Source organism: Schistocerca piceifrons, chromosome 5 (genome assembly GCF_021461385.2).
Source record: "Schistocerca piceifrons isolate TAMUIC-IGC-003096 chromosome 5, iqSchPice1.1, whole genome shotgun sequence".
NCBI lineage: Eukaryota > Metazoa > Arthropoda > Insecta > Orthoptera > Acrididae > Schistocerca > Schistocerca piceifrons.
Genome location: NC_060142.1, coordinates 402,467,101 through 402,480,135, shown reverse-complemented (window position 1 = coordinate 402,480,135; position 13,035 = coordinate 402,467,101). Strand labels below are relative to the sequence as shown.

At 42.2% G+C, this 13,035-nt stretch overlaps 1 protein-coding gene across 1 annotated transcript in view; it reads right to left on the bottom strand.

Moving 5' to 3' along the window:
- Positions 1-13,035, bottom strand: part of LOC124798449 (sex peptide receptor) — a 527,798-nt gene that overhangs the window by 338,188 nt on the left and 176,575 nt on the right. The window lies entirely within an intron of this gene.

The window sequence follows — 13,035 nt, the reverse complement described above, 5'->3', positions numbered from 1 at the left end:
CCATGACAAACCATGAGTAGCCAAGGAAGGGGTCTGCAAAGTTTATATGGATCCGCGTGTATGTTGCTGAAGCAACTGGTCAAGGGAAATATCTATGAGCAGGTACGATCTGTTTGTTTTCGCAGATCTTGCATGCCCCCACCACGCAGGTAATATCTGCATCGATCCCTCGTCAAGTACATGTTGATGGGTCAGGCTCTTTGTGAGCACTATCCCCTACTGGCCCTGATGCCGGAGAGATCGGATGTCGTGCCACTGAGTGGGTGGGATCATGATGCCAGTGTGACAATCGCCTCCCTGCAACAAGAGGACTACATTTAAGATGGAGAACTATTGGCACCTGTGCCAGTATGCTTGTACTTCTGGATGGTCCAATCGTTTTCTACAGATCAGTCACCATCGGTGTACCAGATGGAGTATTCTTCGAGTAACTGGAACCCCCGAGGAGCGGCAGGCCATGACGTTTGCTCCCAAGGGAAGGGTTTAACGGCTTCTTCCTCTTCTGTGTTCATCTGGCAACAGACCTCTGTTTCTGAATCTAAATGCGTCGACTGTCCCTATGGTAATCCGGAGGGGATGTCAGCATTTGCCTTTTTGTAGGCTGTCGACTGATGTCTTACGTCCTATGAGTAACGAGGCAAAAACAATGCCCATCGATAGAAGCGACATGCTGATCTGGTCGGAATAGTGGAGTCTCTCTTGAACAAGGATTAAAGAGGTTTATGGTCAGTCAGTAATGTGAAATGTCAGCCGTACACATAAGCATGGAATTTTTTGACTGCGGAAACAATAGTCAGGGCTTCCTGTTTGGCTGTAGTTGTGCTGTGCCTGTATCAGAGTTCTGAATATGAATTCAACAGGGCGTTCCACCCCTTCTACAGAGATAACACCCTGCCCCAGCTGTGATCAGAGGAATTGACTACTAAAATTAAAGGTTTATATGTGTCGTAATCCATAAAGCATGTCGGATGGAGCAGGGCTTACTTGAGATCTCGATAGATTTATCGCAGGTGAAAGTCCAGTTCAACTTCATATTTTTGCGCAACGTGTGATGGAGTGTTTCCGTGATGGTCACGGCATGCGGGATGAACTTGCGATATTAATTAAACCGGCTTGGTGTTCATTCAGATTCGGAGTTGCTAGACAACTAGACAACTTAAATTGGAATGGGTCGTATTCCTGATGCATTGAGACCATGACCAAGACATTCCACATGAGGAACAATGGATTTGCATTTGTCGATATTACACTTGATATTGGCTCGTTAAAGAACGGCAGACATGGCATCAAAATTGGCCACGAAACGCTTGGCGTTTTAGCAGCGACCGTTGAAAAGTAGTTGGACCACTGGCAGTGCCAAAAGGAAGGCTATTATAGAGGGTTACTCCAAACGGAGCGTTAGTGACTTGGAACAGCTTATGCGGCGTGTACCAGGCACAGCGAACTATCTGGACGAAATTTTTACCACGCTGCGTTTGAACTACTGATGCTCGCCATCTAAAACGTTTTGTGCGGGCCGTAGTGCTCCACGCAGTCTCCTTAGCTGGGAGCAGTGGCCCCCGCGTAGCTCTCATGCTACGCAGCTGAGGCAGCAGCGGGCTCTGTCGCCCATTCAGCACCACGTGGAGGTGGGGCCTCGTGGAGAACTTTTGTCCTCTTTTTTGTGTAAATGAGTACTGTATTGCAAATCTATTATACATCACTTTCGATGCAGGGCATTATAAAAGAAAAACTTTTGTTTGAAGGAAAGTGTTAGAAAAAGTTAGGGTAGACTGAGATTCCTTCACCTGCGTTGCCCAGGGCGAAGGTCTCAGAATGTTATCTCCATCCCGACATTCCTGTGCAGTGCCCTGCAAAGTTCAACGGACTGCAAGCTCTGATCCGTTAAGAGACTCCTCCTACTATTTCTACACGCTGTTTATTCACCAACAACCAACGGAATGAAAAAAGCATGAGTCTTGCCCATAAGGTTCTTCAAACAGCGATCGAAGCTGTAAACGTGATTAGAAGTAGGTCACCAAAGTCGAGATCTTTTCGACAGATGTGCATTGATATGGGAATTTTTATAAGAGGTCAGCACATTTTCATTTCCATGATTTATTACCGAGGGTTTCGTTGAGTCTCAGTTCTGAATGTACTGAAGAGTGTGTACGAACTCAAGAATGAACTTTACTCTATCTAGTGCAGAGCAAACATTTGAGTTCCAAGAAGTTTCTAGACGGTCACTTTGTTTTGAAGTTGGTGTATGGTAGTGACATCTCTGAAAAACTCAATTCGTTGAATGCCTCGTTTCAAGGTAATAAGACCATCATTCCTCAGCTGTTAGAAAAAAATATCACCTTTCTGAAAGAAATTCCTAATGTGGAAGAAAAACTTCACTGATTAAGTTTTCCCTGCTCTTCGCGCGGTTTCCGAAGTCAGTTATTTTCTGTTAAGTGAAGAATTAAAGTTTGTGCTTGTCGGTCATTTAACCAAACTCAGTGATAACTTCCTGAAGTATTTTCCAGAAGAGGTGGATCAACACAACTAGATCAACACCCTTTCACAACAAACCTCTTATCAACACTTACAAGTGGAACAAGACCAATTTATTGACATTCATTCGTGCGTCACATAGAATTCGAAGTTAGTTTCATCATTTACTGCTCCAGTTTTGGTGCTAGGTGAAGCGGGAATATTCGAAATTAGGTAACAAGGAGCTACAACGTATGTGCGGTAGATTTTTCATAATTGGCAGAAATAAATACGACATATACGAGGTGTATCAGAAAAGTTATGAGACTGACAACAATACGAGCTATTGGGCAACGTTGTGTTGTTCTACTTGTGTAGGCCGTTGTGCTCACTCCTTTCAGTTGCTCAGTGCGAGTTTCACATCCGTACAGCCATCAAGTGATTTTTGAGGGTGCCATCACTGAGGCTGTGTTTCTGTTATGCGTTAAGAAAATGGAAAACAGCGGAATTCAGATCAACGTTATGAAATCAAGTTTTATCTTAAACTCGGGGAATCCGCGAGTGTGACTTTTGAAAACTTAAAAAAGGCATATGGGGATCATTCTTTGTCAAGAGCACAAGTTTATCGCTAGTGCAAACCATTTCAGGAAGACTGAGATCACGTTGAAGATGAACCTCGCTCAGTGATATCTTCAACTTCCAAAACAAACGAAACGTCGGACGTTTGCGTGCCATTATGAGATTCTTCCTCCAGGACAAAGTATCAGTCAAGTGTTTCACAAAGACATCCCTTAAAACATCAGGAATAGGATGATTCGAGTGAGATCGGACACTATAAACAAGTGGATGCTGCATAATGACAAAAACCCATGTCACACAGCTATTTCCGCCGCCGAATTTTTTACCTCATAACGAAATTCTGTTGTTACACACGCCCCCTATTCACCTGATCTGAGTTCTTGTGATAGTTTTTATTTCCCAGAGATCGAAAAACTCTTAAAAGGACGTTCTGGGACTCTGGAGAACATTAAAAAGAATGTGACCGACATGCTTAAGGCCCTGCCAGTTGAAACATTTCAGCGTTGCTCCCAGGACTGGGAACAACGACTCCACCGGTGTTTAGATGCCGTAGAGAACTATATTCAAGGGAAAATATTGTTGTTTGATAAAAATAAAAACTTTGGTCGATAAGAAATCAGTCACATTACTTTTCTCACACACGCCGTAGAACGCGAATGGACGTGGAGATAGAGATGCTAGAGGCAATTTCCATTCTTGTACGGGATTTAAGAACTAATGATGAGAAAGCTACCTCGTCCTTTTCATTTTTTTGTTGGATGGATAAGACACAATAAAATTACAAGTGTGAAATGTGTTATATGAAAAGATAATAAAAGAATAATTAAATAATTACTCTTATTCATTTGTTTCGAAACTTAACTTAATTTCTCAACTCTTCGAGTCCAATCGCATGTACGAAAGGAGCCGCGGTTATTTATGTTTGGGTCAAAGGGGCTGTGAACCCAAGAGTATGAAAACGTCAAGTCTAAACGCAGGTTATGTTATTCTGTACTCTAGTTAAAGACTATTGATTTGTGGCGTTATTAGTAGTACAGTTACGACTTGTTACTACGGTCTTTTGCAGACTCCCTAGCTCTACCTTATGAATTATGTGAGATATGCATTCCTGTGTAGGTTTTAGCTGCCGAGCTTCACATTCACTGCCGCTACACCGTCGCTTATCGCTCCGCCTGTGCGATCAGGAGACCTATTAATCTGTTCGCGCCCTACTTTCGACAGAGAAAAATTATCATTTAACACTCGATCTTTTCCTGTTTTTAGCTCGTGCTGACATAGTTCATACTACAACAAATTCAATAAAACGAGGTTTAAGCACCAAGTGATTAGTGCTACGTTCTATACAAACGGGCGGTCTTGATTATGAGAATTCATTTCGTGAATTACTATTTCCGGTTCCGAATACGATGCATGATAGTTTTATTATATAGCTGCCGTTTACACAAGGAAGAGGACAAAAGATCTTCACGAGGCCCCACCTCCATGTAGTACTCCCGTTAGGATCTGGACGGTAGCAACCGGAATGCGGGGCCAGATGTGAAAGGTGTCTCGGCTGAGGATCCACGGCGGGAACAGCTCGCTCACGGTGGCCCTACAGATTCACGGCTTCTTTTAAACCCAGGGAGTTGGGGGGCCGGGGGAGTTCGGTAAACTCATTCTAGTGCTCTTCGAGCCACGCACGAACACTGCGAGCTGTGTGACACGTCGTATTGTCCTCCTGGTAAATGCCGTCGTGGCGAGGAGGAACAGCCGCTTGTAGGGGTGGACATGGGCCTCTGGAGAGGTTCGCACTGCTTTTCATCCATTGTGTGTTGCAGAATGACGAGATCACCCAGCAGGTTGCCTCCATTCTGGATCTTTCCGGCGATTGGTGCGGGGTGTTTGTTTTCAGACGTGTTATGCGGTACACTCCAACGGACAACTGTCCGATGGAGCATAAAACGTGACTCAACTGAAAAGGCCACCTGTCAACACTCAGTCGACGTCGAGTTGGCGTTTTGGCTTGCAGGGCCTGCTGCAGAGACTCTCACGCAGCAACTTTCGCTGAACGATCGTTGAGCGGATACTGTTCGTAGCCTCTTGGTTCATCAGGACGATCAGTTGCTCAACCGCTGCAGGTCTGTTCTTCCACATCTCCGCAGCCGTTTCTCAGGCCTGTCACCTATGGACCGTGATGCGTCACAGATGCCTCGACGCAGACTTTGGATAGCGCCATTTTGCTACGCACAGTATACGTTAACCACGGTGGTAATAGAAGAGGTTACAGATGTAGCCGTTCAGGAAATGCTTCCCGGAAAATCAGATAAATAGCTCCGTTTCAGCATTACGACAGACAACCACTGCACTGTTGTACGCGTCCCCCCTGACATGCCATATATAACCTCCAGTTCTAGTGCTGCCACCTGCCGTGTGTGAGCGGTTGTTGCACGCTGACGTTGAACGTAGACAATGGCCACATTAATGTGGCTGAACCGCACGCATAAACCCACATATAAAGCTGCATTATTCAATTTCATCAGAACTTGACCGCATTACATTAAAGGTGCAGATAGGACACGAACAAAAGAGAACCTTTCAATTAATGAGGTACGCAAGCATGTAGTTCCAGCCACCACTCAAACTGACCACGACGCACATACTTTGCCCTGTTGTGGGGTATCTTACAAGTAAACGAATTTGTATACTAAGAATACTGAGACCGATTCCGAGCTTCTCTACAGCACATCCTTTACTTTCTAAGATCGAAACTCAGTTTGCCAGTCATGCTAGCGTAAAGGTACCGGGTGTTTGATAGCTGTGAAAAATCTACGTCCGCGTTTGAGCCTCACTTCGGTACACTGCAGTACCAATCCAAAAATTTAGAACATTATCTGAGAGAGTTCATTACATAGGTATTAGTAATAAATAATAGCATAATTTTAAGTATGTTCTTAGTTTAAAATTTGTATGAAAGAGGAAAAGCAGAAAGTACATCACAAAACTTTTTCTAGTGTCAAACTACAAAGAAACGATATTTTCTTAATTATATAATCCTTCATTTCCTTTTTTATGCGGCCGGGTTGGGGATTTTTTCCACCCGAGGACTGTGTGTTTGTGTTGCCCTCGTCATCTCATCATTCCTGAAATTCATCGCTAATGAAATTGGCGAGATTGTACTCGGTAATGACAGGAAATTTTGAACGGGCGCTGATAACCGCGCAGTTAATCGCCCAATAAATCAGACATAACCACCATCCTTTTTTATGCTTCCATAATGCTTGACGTGACACACAAAGACAGGGAAATACGTATTTTACGAATAAAAGTACGTCCACTGTCTGTGTGGTTAATCTTGGAAATTCTTATGTAGGAGCTTTCGCTCAGAAATACCTATCGGAAGAACATCAAATATATCGACGGTCTTTGATTCGTAATATGAACGAAAAATAGCTAGCTTATATCCTTCAACTAAGTTTCTATTCTATTTGGTTGCCAATATACGAGGGTGAGTCAAATGAAAACCTTTTTTTTTTATATTATTTATTGTGCAGAAGTGTACAAAGCTGTATCACTTTTCAACATAATCTCCCCCACGCTCAAGGCAAATCCTCCAGCGCTTACAAAGTGCATAAATTCCTTTAGAAAAAAATTCTTTTCGTAGTCCGCGCAACCACTCATGCACCAGCGTGGCGTACCTCTTCATCAGAACGGAACTTCTCTCCTCTCATTGCGTCTTTGAGTGGTCCAGACATATGGAAATATCTTGGGGCAAGGTCTGATGAGTATGGTGGTTTTCCGTTTCCGGTTGGTGGAAATGAACCTAGGTTTTGTCCCCAGTAACGATTCTTGCAAGGAAGCCATCACATTCTCGTTCAAAGCGCCGAAGAAGTTCTTCACAAGCATCAACATGTCGTTCTCTCATTTCAGGAGTCAGCTGCCGTGGCACCCATCTTGCAGACACTTTGTGAAACTGGAGCACATCATCCACAAAGTGGTGTGCTTCCCCATAACGAATCTGTAAACATGCTGGAATGTCATTCAGTGTCGCTCGGCGTTTTTCCCTCACTATGGCTTCAACTGCTGCAATTTTCTGTGGAGTCACAACTCATTGTGCCTGACCTGGACGAGGAGCATCGTCCACTGAAGTCACATGATTTGCGAACTTCCTACTCCGTTAGTGAACATGCCGCTGTGACAAACATGCATCTCACCGTACTGAATCTTCATTCTTCGATGAATTTCAATAGTTTTCACACCTTCACTACGCAAAAACCGAATAACAGAACGCTGTTCTTCCCTGGTGCAAGCCGCAAATGTGGCGGCCATCTTTATACTGATACTGCGACGGTATGTGTGCATGTGCATTATGCTGCTACCTACAGGCCATTCTGCATGCTGTCTGTAGCAGGCTTACCAACTTACAGGATAACAGCGCAAAATTTCGTTTTGTTATTAAAAATGTAAGGTTTTCATTTGATTCATCCTCGTAGCTTGACTCCAATAAGATAAAGCGTAAATTTGGAGAAACTTTTTATTATAACTGAGCAAAGGAGAATGATGCTGAAGATATTGTGCCCAGGGGCAAGACCAAAGAAAAGTGTCTTGGAAAGGAAATGGAAACAGTGAAGAATTGGTATGACAGAAAAAATAGATCCAAGAAAGAAAATAAAACCTTCTAACAGAACGCATTACATGGTTGATATAATAGATAAAAACGTCCGATAACACAATAAAAACATTCTAATGTGGAAAGCTAATACATGAGTGCGTCTTAGCAGCGACAGTCGAAACAGTGACGACGTAAACTAGCTTTCAGGTCCGATGATTAAGTCGGTGTCTACACGGAGCCACGAAACCGCTTTGTACTTGTATTCGCGGCTGTGTGCTCGAGAGCAGCTTCTCCGCAGTAGGCGAACAGGCGACTTGAGGGGCAAATTGCAGACGCGTTGACGGAGACGCCGCCGACAGAGAGAGTCGCAGGCATTTGAGGGCGTCGGCAGATCTGACGAACTGCCAGCCAAGCTGTGTGCACGTAGCAGTTTCCCTTCGCGGTCTCAGCACGCACGCCGAGAGCAGGCAGTCCGGCGCTCGATACTGCGGAAATTTCACCCTCCATGTTGCACGACACTCCCAGAGTATAAAGCTACGACAGTACACACATCACATAGTATACACCTGTTCATCGTTCTCCAAGCCAACATTTTTGTTACGTAAATGTATACTACGTCCTCCACGTCAACATTTTTGGTTACGTAAAGGGGTACCAAATTTGGCGGCTAGTAGTATTTGCACCGGTTACATATGAATTTATTTTCTTTGTACTATTGTTAGCCAGTTGCACCAGAATAACCACGTATAACATTTAATCTTTACTAACGGTATTGCTTGTACCACTTTATATTGTAATACTAGGATTACTGAGGCTGCTGTAAATAAATACAAATACGAGACGCACTGCATACTTCTCTGTAACCAAAATGTGGTGCCGAAGGAATAAAAAAAAGCGTAATTCAGTGACGCGATCGATGCAATGCTACGACTTCTAAAGCAAAGCTGAGACTTAACACGTACTGACAGAAAAGAAATTAAAGCTAAGCCTAAGCGTAGACTTAGAGCAGACTGACTCACATAGCACTAGATTCGGCCTTATAAAGACTCGCACTGCAATATTGCACAATGTCAGTTCCCTAGTTATAGTTTGAAACTAACGTATGTTAAAACGTTCATTTCTAACTGGCAGTTAAAACAATAGTCAAGTTTGATCTAACGAATATCAGATGCGAGCAGTAGTTTTTAAAATATACTGAAGAAGAATGAGATTTTCACTCTGCAGCGGAGTGTGCGCTGATATCAAACTTCCTGGCAGATTAATACTGGACCGAGACTCGAACTCGGGACCTTTGCCTTTCGCAGGCAAGTGCTCTACCATCTGGGCTACCCAAGCACGATCCCGCCCCGTCCTCACAGCCTCACACGCTCTTCCAGGCGTGCTGGTTCTGCAAGGTTCGTAGGAGACCTTCTGTGAAGTTCAGAAAGTAGGAGGCGGAAGTAAAGCTGTGAGGACGGGGCAAGAATCGTGCTTGGGTAGCTCAGATGGTAGAGCACTTACCCGCGAAACCAGAGTAAATTACTTTTTATAATGTATGGCTTTTTTCCTTTAGATTTAACTTATTTCTGTGGATAGTTAGCTGTACGAAATTTTAAAAAAAATGGTTCAAATGGCTCTGAGCACTATGGGACTTAACTTCTGAGGTCATCAGGCCCCTTCGAACTTAAAACTACTTAAACCTAACTAACCTAACGACATCACACACATCCTTGCCCGAGGTGGGACTAGAACCCGCGACCGCAGGAAATTTTGAAATTACAGTTACTTTTGAACTACTGCATTTCTAGTGAAATTAATTATTACACTACTATCGGAACAATAAGTAGTGTGACCTGAATAATAAGGTTTTGAATGGAATTTCCGTTTATGCAAAACTGACATTTTGTGTAACATATGATCACTAGCATAATGTTACAATCAATATTTGAATAAGAATATAAACAAAAATGTTTTATATATGGTTTAATTAATAGATTATGACTGTGGATAAAAGAAGATGGTGTAGGACAACCCAACATTGTCACACAGTATGCATACAAGGAAAATGAACTTGGTTGACAGGCAGCCGTGGAACAAAAAGTGACAACACAACAGGAAATAACTAAGAACATTTATTAGTAGTTATAGTACGTAGCTTTAACTAACTTTCGTAACAGTAGTATGTGTGGCACTTTATGTTCTATACCCTTTACAATGAAATTAAATATGTTTGTTATCTCTTGGTAGACTATTATTAGTTACTATGAATGGAACTACAATACAGACATTCATAGTTGACAATATCATCTGCTTCTTAAATAGCGCTTCCTACGTTGTAATTGTAATGTTATGAATCGAACGCTTGGAAATGTGGACACATTGACACAAGAACTAAATGACCCTAAGCTTGTGTATAAGCAGAATGGCTGCGCTGGCGAACTGATCCGTCGTGCTTCGCCAGAATCAGCATCAAACGCGCGTAGAACGGTTGCTTTCCTACCAAATGCTGGTAGTGTATCTTCAGATGTAGCAAAGATTTAAAATATTTATAATTTTAGAAGTGTTCCGTGTCCGCGAACCAAAAAGTGGACTTCTAACTCCATCGATTAAATATGATCTACGATTCGAAAAGTCCAGTGTTTAATGAATCCCTTGCCTTTCTTATGAAACTTACCTTAGCCATGCGATTCACATCTATTACAATGAGTGTGTTGGTCACTGTCGCCGCACACGATTACCAAAACGCGAGAAATAAGCGGTGGTGAAACAGTTGATAACTGATTTATGATGTGACACAAATATTGGCTCCTGCGCCTAGTAGTTGGCAACGGCCTTGCCGCAGTGGATCCGCCGTGAGATCACCAAAGTTAAGCGCGGTCGGGCACGGCCGGCGCTTGGATGGGTGACCCTCCAGGCCGCCATGAGCTATTGCCATTTTTCGGTGTGCACTCAGCCTCGTGACGCCAATTGTGGAGCTACTCGACCAAATAGTAGCGGCTCCGGTCAAAGAAAACCATCATAACGACCGGGAGAGCGGTGTGCTGACCACCCGCCCCTCCAATCCGCATCCTCAACTGAGGACGACACGGCGGTCGGATGGTCCCGATGAACCGCTTTTGGCCTGCAGACGGAGTGAGTGTCTAGCTGTTGGGACTGAATGTTGTAGGAACCGACTGAAACTGTACTGGTAGATAATTTTAGAGAGACAAGGAGTATTATTTAACTAAAATGTGTAATGCTCCTTTACTTGATGTTAAAAACAGACTTTGACTCGGCCGGCAGAACTACGTACTCCGTAGCCATTCAATATCTTCCACTTTTCGTCATTGGGGCGCTGCATTTTCACTTTGGTCCTTTTGCTGATGCGATTTATGAATACTTTAAAAATTCATGGTAGGAATCATTTTTCGGTGAGATTTAGCAAATAGCACCCTACCCCAAAATTGATTCCGTATGTAGCGCCGTGATATTGTGAGCTGCTTGTATTATCCCACCGAAGAGTCGGCAAGAATGTTATCAGCTTACACGCCAGGAAAACTTACGTAGTCACAACAATGAAAGTAGTTATTAATTATATCTTAACCATGTACTCTATTGTATTCTGTGCAAACTGGTCTAGCGTCGAAGAGATAAGTAGCATTAAATTTGGTACGAGACAGGGGAAGCAGCACCTAACGCTTTAGGCACACACAGCGTTGGCACATGTTCAGATTTTAGGCACCGTCGTCAAGACAATCGATAGCAATGGTACGAAATTATAAAAGCTACGAATGAGAAATTGATTGATGTAGGATTGTTAAACTAAGCAAGCAACAAAGAAGCTCGCTTCACGATCTTCTAATCTATGTACAGATATAATAAAGTGGGACTTTTGTGTGTTGGAAACCCGAAAATAGTTTTGATGTGCTGGGTGATCGCTTCCTTTAGACGCTGTATAGAGTTGCTGCAATGAGAGATCGGGAGCTGTTAAGTAGTTTTCAGTTGTAATAAAGCAAGAATATTGACCGTAGATACGTTTTAGTTTTGTAAAAAGAGATCAGCTTTCTTTCTTTCCTCTTTTCGTCTTTGAAAAGTTAATATATGTACCTTTTACAACCTTATTGGTGAATCTGTAATCAATGAAACCGAATTTTCCATGTGATTACTCCTTCTCTCTTCTTGCAACTGTTCTATTTAGCAAATAATTGCGCTCTAGACCTATTATAGTCATGACTTGTTTATTATACTAATGGCTCTGTGAAGCTTTACTTACGCGATTATGATGTGTCAACTGTCATTGTTTGTTCACGCACACTTGAAATTGAATTAAGTAGCGATATCTTGAATGTTGTGGCAGTAAAAGAAATGCTACCATCTGTTGCTATTTCACGATCGATTTGTGTAGGAGCATTGAAATATTGAAAGAAGTGTATCAATATACAGAATATCATCTAAGTCTTGTTATGACAAAAGATCTTGTATGCTGATGTATAGGATAAACTGTCCCACCATCCCGATCTTTACTAAACTGAAAATTTGCACAATACACAAATACCGATAACCGACTAGTTAAAGTATAAAATCAATAATTTTGCAGAAAATTAGATGTTGTGTTTTCTTTTAGAAATTCCCAATGAATAGTTGTACAAGAAATTTTAATGTCCATCTAGATAGTACTTGGTACTAAAACCATTTCGTCAAACCATCTTCAGCTTCAAGAGTAAACGGTCACTTCTATACGCAAATTTCCATGCTACTTAATACAACATCAACATGTTGTTCTATGCCTTTACACATAAATTAGACACTGTTTTTTGGGACATTAATTTCCACGTAAAACCTCCTGTGACCATATATTTCCATATAGAAACAGACGTGTCACCCTTGCAGTCAACGTACTCAGTTCTCAATATCGTTTGATGTGATCAAAATCGGTCAGAGTTTAGAAATATATGCAACCTCGAAAGGCAATAAAATTTGTTAAACAAATTACTACCCAACTGAGACTGGTATAATAGATTTTTTTCCCTAAAGGTCAGTTGCTGCACATAAACTTCCATGTATAAACTGTTTTCTTTGTAAAAACTCATGTGCACGTAAGTTTCATATAGAAACTGAGGAGGTTATCCTTGCAGCCGACGCACTCACATCTGAAAATGGTTTGATGCAACCAAAATCGGTCACAGTTTTACAGATACATGCAGCCTCGAGAGATAATAAAATATGTTGAACAAACAATTATCCATCCGTGACTGGTGACGGATTTAAAGTGTAACAGATCTTTTTCTAAATGTGAGGGTACTAGTCTCTGACTGAGACTGATATACAAGTATTACAGTTCTGGAAAGAAAATATCCAGTTGAAGTATTCCCCAGATAAGAAGTGAAAACGTTATTTTTTAAATTGCTTCAGAATTGGTCATGGACTAGGTGTTAGATTCTTGGGTCACATAATAA